Source organism: Mastomys coucha, unplaced genomic scaffold (assembly GCF_008632895.1).
Source record: "Mastomys coucha isolate ucsf_1 unplaced genomic scaffold, UCSF_Mcou_1 pScaffold14, whole genome shotgun sequence".
NCBI lineage: Eukaryota > Metazoa > Chordata > Mammalia > Rodentia > Muridae > Mastomys > Mastomys coucha.
The window spans coordinates 48102404-48108403 of NW_022196896.1; the positions used below are offsets into that span (position 1 = coordinate 48102404).

Sequence of the window (6000 nt, forward strand, 5' to 3'; positions counted from 1 at the left end):
AACCAACCATTGCACTGAGCATGGGGTCCCCAGTGGGATACCTAAAGAAGGAGTTAGAAAAAGGACTGAAGGAACTGAAGGAGTTTGCAACCTTATAGAAAGAACAATAATATCAACCAACCAGACCACCCAGAGCTCCCAGGGACTAAACCACCAACCAAGGAGTACACATGGAGAGACCCATGGCTCCAGTAGCATAAGTAGCAGAGGATGGCCTTGTCAGGCATGAATGGGAGAGGCCCTTGGTCCTGTGAAGGCTCGATACCCCAGTGTAGTGAAATTTGAAGGCGGGGAGGTGGGAGTGTGTGGATTGGGGGAACACCCTCATAGAAGCAGGGGGAGGGAGGGTTGGATAAGGGGTTTCCTGGTGGGGGTTGTAACCAAGAAAGGGGACAACATTTGAAATGTAAATAAAGAAAATATCCAATAAAAAAAGATTTAAAAATTAGTTTTAAATGCATTGCAATTAAAATAATATCTTAAACATGATGACACATAAATATAAGTGTAAATGTACATATAATTATTTATGTATATGATTTGTATATAATTATGCATGTAACATTATACTTATATATATTCTTATATATATTTATATATATGTTTCTATGAAACTATGTGTTCCTTGCTTTTCATGCTAATCAAGAGCTTTGGGCAAAGTAAATATTCTTGCTAATATTTGCTGGGAGAGTTTTCAAAGTATTTACAATATTTAAAGTCACTGATGAATATTAATTCAATAATGTATTAAAATATGTAGGACAGATTCTTGAACATAGCGTACACATCTGTAATGAAGAGCAGCAGTGCACTTTTAATTGAAAATTTTTTTTCAAAAAGTTGTATTCCCACATGAAATGACATTTGTAAATGAAACTATCTGCTTTAGCCAAAGTGGCCAAAAGTCGAGGCTAGTGGCTTTTAGGATCATGAAAATTCTTATTCTCTGGGAGTCTTTAGTTATATGAAGGGAGGTATGGATTGAGTATTGATATGCATCTGTAGTGGAGTATTAAGCTCAGCAGAGAACGCAGAAATCAAACTCCCCTGGCTTGCCCTGATGAGCAGCCGTCAGAGGTTTTCATCATTGGATCTTGTGAAGAGACCCCTGATTAATCCTGTGAAGGTTCATATAGCCTTAGCAGTGGTTGAAGAAATAAGCCAGGATGATCAGAGCTATGTGCATCATCCAGGGAGGTTTAAAGGGCATGAGTGGAAACTCCTTAAATAAAAACAAAGAAAATGGTTCCAATAAGTCATTATCTTTGGACAAAACGAAATAGATATGTAGTGAAATTTTCCCAGTAAGTCAGGCACAAATCCACCCAGAATGCTTTGAATTGTCTTTTGTTTCATTAAAGATGATTTACTAAGATATGAAATATAGGTACATATTATCAATGCAGAGAAATGCTTACTAGATATTACATTATGCTATCACTTTGAGACAATTTGTCTCAGGGAAATAAGCCATTTTTACTTATGAATTTTATATTTTTAATTGAAATATGACTGCATCCATACACCTTTCTTTTTTCTCCCTCAAACTGCTCCCATATTCCCTCATTTCCTCTCATACTGATGAGCTCTTTATTTCTGTATTATTGTTCCAAATACAGAGAGATGCACAAGTATATAAAAACAACATCCAGCCTTGCTGTGTGCATATATATGATTTCAGGAATGAGCACTTTTTTAAAAAAGATTTATTTATGTTATGTGTATGAGTACATGGTAGCTGTCTTCACCAGAAGATGGCATCAGATCACATTGTAGATGGCTGTGAGCCACTATGTGGCTGCTGGGAATTGAACTCAGGACCTTTGGAAGAGCAGTCACTGCTCTTAACCACTGAGCCATCTCTCCAGCCCGGGAAGACCATTTTTATTGGAAAGCCAATGCGAAGGCTCATCCTGTGAGAAGTTAATTCTCCCTCTCTCAGAAGTCTTTGGTTGCCTGTAGTTATTTCCCTGGGAATGGGACTCCATGAATTTTCTGGCACCCTTATTTCTGTGTATATTGATAGTACTATATTCAAATCAGATCTTACTAATGCAGCCATTTCTAGAAGAGACACTCTCAGGACAGATGTCCTGGTCCCTCTGGCTCTTACAACCTTTTTGGTTTTTGTTATTTTTGTTGTTGTTGTTTTGTTTTGTTTTTGTTTTGTTTTTTGTTTGTTGTGTTTTGTTTTTTACTTTGTATTGGTTCACACTATGCACCCCAATCCCATTCATATTCCCCTTCCTTCATACCTGCCCTCCACCCTGGCAACTCCACTGCCAAGAGAGAAAAAGTTCTTATTGTGGAAGCTATAGTGTGTCACAACATGCTCCACAATATACACTTTTATCCACACTTATTTACTTGCAAATGTTCAATGCAATGATGCATCGGTGTGGACTGAGGCCCCTCGCTTCTGCAACTCTATTAATACTGGAACCTCACTGGGATTACTCTCCTATCGTTGCCGTGTCATGGACTCCAGTAGTTCATTCATGGGGTAGATATCAGGGTGGAACCAACCAAAGTCCTGGATCTGGGCCTGAGAGGTATCTGAACTGGTCAGTCCACAGGCTCTCGAGCTCTGACACTCCCAGGTGCTGCTCTGGCAAGGGGCAGGAGATGCTCTCATGAGTGCTGCAGCTGATGAAGAGCAGGGTCAACTCACCTGCTCTCATGACTCCAGGGCCAGCTCTTATACCTGCCATTGGTTGCAAAGGGAGAGGCTGGGTGAGGGCATCTTTCCCTCACCTATACTACCACATGGCACACAAGTGGCAAGGCCAGACCTCCCATGCTCATACCCTCGGAGCTTGATCACCTGTGCCCATACCACCAGGGCCAGCTCTCCAGTGATGCTCAAGCGAATGACCAGGCCAGTTCTGCACAGCCCTCAGACATCAACATGTCCCCAGGAGGTATCCCAGGCCAGAGATGTCCACCTGGCCTTTGGTGGTAATAGACCTCTGCTGCTGCAGGGTCATGGACCCAAATGTGGCCCTGGGAGCACAGACCAGGACCCCACCATGGTCCCAGGTGGCATCAGCAGCTACTCACATCAGGCTGTTCCTCACTCCCATTGGGTCTCCAGTTCTGCCTCTCTTCACTGCGCCCACATCCTTCTGTTTCTCTTTCTCTTCCATTTCCCCACCACTTACTTGCTCCTCTTAGTGGTGGCTGCAGTCTCTGAGTATCTGGGGTCATATCAGGAGTGGTTTCAGGAGTGCTATGCCCCCTACAGGCATTGTGGTACTGGGCATTGGACATCTCAGTCATCATCTATGCCCTGAGGCTTGCTCAGTACTGGACTGGGGTCACCTCAGGCTTACACCCTGTGCAGGCTCCCTGCCCTGAACTGGTGATCCTCTTAGGATAGAGGTTTTTTTCAGGGACTGCTAGGCTTGCACCTCATTCAGAGGTTCACAGGTTAGGACAATGAACCTAGACATGCGCCCCCGTACACACACCCCTCTCTGTCACCTACTGATGCACACATGACACAGCAGCCACTCATGCAACACCTTTAGGAGCAAGAGCTTTTACAATTTATCGGTGTCCCCTTTTCTGTGGTGTTCTCTGCGCTTGGGGTGCAGAGGTTGTGTTGTAGATGACGATGTGATAGATGCATGTCCTGAGTAGTCTCCTCCACGACTGAAACATTCTCTCCCATAAGGAAGCTCTTTAAGCAGGAACCAAGTCAAAATAGCTTCAAGCAGTCCCTGATACTGACCTAGATTCTCTAGGCGCCTCATTGCCAGAGCAAGCAATAGAAGCAGAGCCCTCAGACTGAAGGAAGCCATCTTGCAAAGAGGACAAAGACCCAACCAGCTGCTGAAATAAGGAGAAACCAGCAAAGGTGCTTGGGAGAGAATTAGACCAGAGTCACTTGGAAAAGACACTCTCTAACCTGTTGAACTTCCAGGAGGCTGTGCAGTGTGCTCCGAGTTCCTAAGCTTTTGTGACCTGCCACCCATGCTGGGGTGGGCCTTGGCAATGCAGCTATCTTTGTGTCATTTCTGCTCCTTTAAGAAACTTCTCACCCATATCTTTGCCTACAAATAACTCCCATGAAACGTATTGGCTAGTCAAGTTGAACTTTGGTAGTATCAGTACTTTGGTCTATTTTGGTAGTCCCTATCTGGAGTGAGTAGATTGTGTGTTGCATCTGGACAGGAAAGTTTTATCACCCAGCAATTGGGGAGTGTGTGTGATGGGGAGTGTGTCAAGGCCAAAGGACAGTTTGTAGTGCACTACCATCTCTGGCTTTTATGTGGGTTCTGGATAATTGAGTTCAGAGCATCAAGCTTACGGAGCAAATGCACTACCCACTGAACAATCTGCCAAGCATTAAAAATAAGCTTTTTCTAGTTTTTTTTCCTTAATGACCAAATGCATAATTTCCTTTGATGAATGTATTTTTTCCACTTTAGGTTCAAAGTAAGAGCAATAATTTACTTTAGGCTTATAATAGTCCTTTACTTCAGACGTAGGGACAAATGGATTTTTGTGTTTCAGAATCGAGAAATTTAAGGTGTAATGTATATGTTGCCATAGCAAACTCTCTGTGGCCTGCAGCTGGCTCATCATGGAACACACTTATGCTTCTATAGGGAATTATGGGAATATTTATAACATGGATAAATTAAACAACCTGGCACCAAAGGTTAGTTATTGATGCTGGATAAATTTATAACCCTTAGGGCTCCCAGAAGTGTCTAGATTTTAGGACTTAGTATTAATACATCCATGCATTAGTAATCTATGGGTATTTTTAAAAGATATTCCTCACAAATACTATTTTTAAGGATTTAACATTTGGTAATTTGTTCTGCTGTCTTTAATTGTATATTGTATTCATCATAAATATTTTATATATTCTCACCAAATTATACTTACAGCTTTAAGGTAAAAATCATATAAGTTAAGTGTTTTCCAACATAATAAAATACAGAACAAAGACAACAAATTATACATTAAATGTTGTTTTTAAGATATATCATTTGATTTCACCTGGAGGATATTAGATAGTGATGGTCTATTATATTTTAATAGATATGGATATGGGTGGGAATATATGTTGTGTATGTGTATATGCACAGGCACGTGTGTATTTCTGTATGTTTGTGTGTGTTGTGGTATGTGTGGAGGTAAAAAGACAACTTGTAGAAGTCAGTTCTCTCTTTCAATCATGTGAGTCTTGGAGAATGGACTCAGGTCCTTGGGGATTGCAATAGGTAATTTAATCTGCAAAACCATCTCAATGGCCAAAAATTTGACGTTTCTCACCTAGAATTTCCTATTAAGAATAGTGTTTTAGATGACCTTTAAATTTTAGAAGGAGTGTGTTTATATGGTTTATAGCTTACTTTGGGGAAACGTAGCAAATGGAACGTTTCTGAGATTGAGTCTGCAGCAGTGCAGGCTGAGCGTGAACTTCTGTTCCTCCCACAGTCCAGCACGGGCCTCTTCAGGTGGCAGATTGGGACTGTTGGTAGCTAATTTCAAAGCTTGTAACCAACATGTTCACCCTTGGGACTGGATAAGCCTTGATCATTTGGGAGTTCCCAGATACTGAATGTAGAACATTTTAGTAAACTCATATAAAAAAAAAAAAGAAAAGAACAATAGAGAAAATAAAGTAAGAAATGGGAACTATAGGAAGAAAAGTGAGGTAAGAGAAAAAGAGATAAATGAAAGAAAGAAGGAAAAGAAAGAGGAGGAAAGAAGAAAATGCAACTGAATGTATCCTGCATTAACACTGTTATTCTAACTTTTATGAATCAAAATTAAGATCAGAGAACCCGGTAGAACTATGTCCAATTTCCGGAGGAACCGCCAAACTGATTTCCAGAGTGGTTGTACCAGTTTGCAATCCCACCAGAAATGAAGTAATGTTCCTCTTTCTCCACAACCTCTCCAGCTTTTTATCCTTGAGCTTTTTATCCTAGCCATTCTGACTGGTGTGAGGTGGAATCTCAGGGTTGTTTTGATTTGCAT

General features: G+C 41.2%; 1 pseudogene; it reads right to left on the minus strand.

Moving 5' to 3' along the window:
- Window positions 1-3394: 3394 nt before the first annotated feature.
- LOC116089649 lies at window positions 3395-3537 on the minus strand (annotated as a pseudogene).
- Between the last annotated feature and the right edge of the window lie 2463 nt (window positions 3538-6000).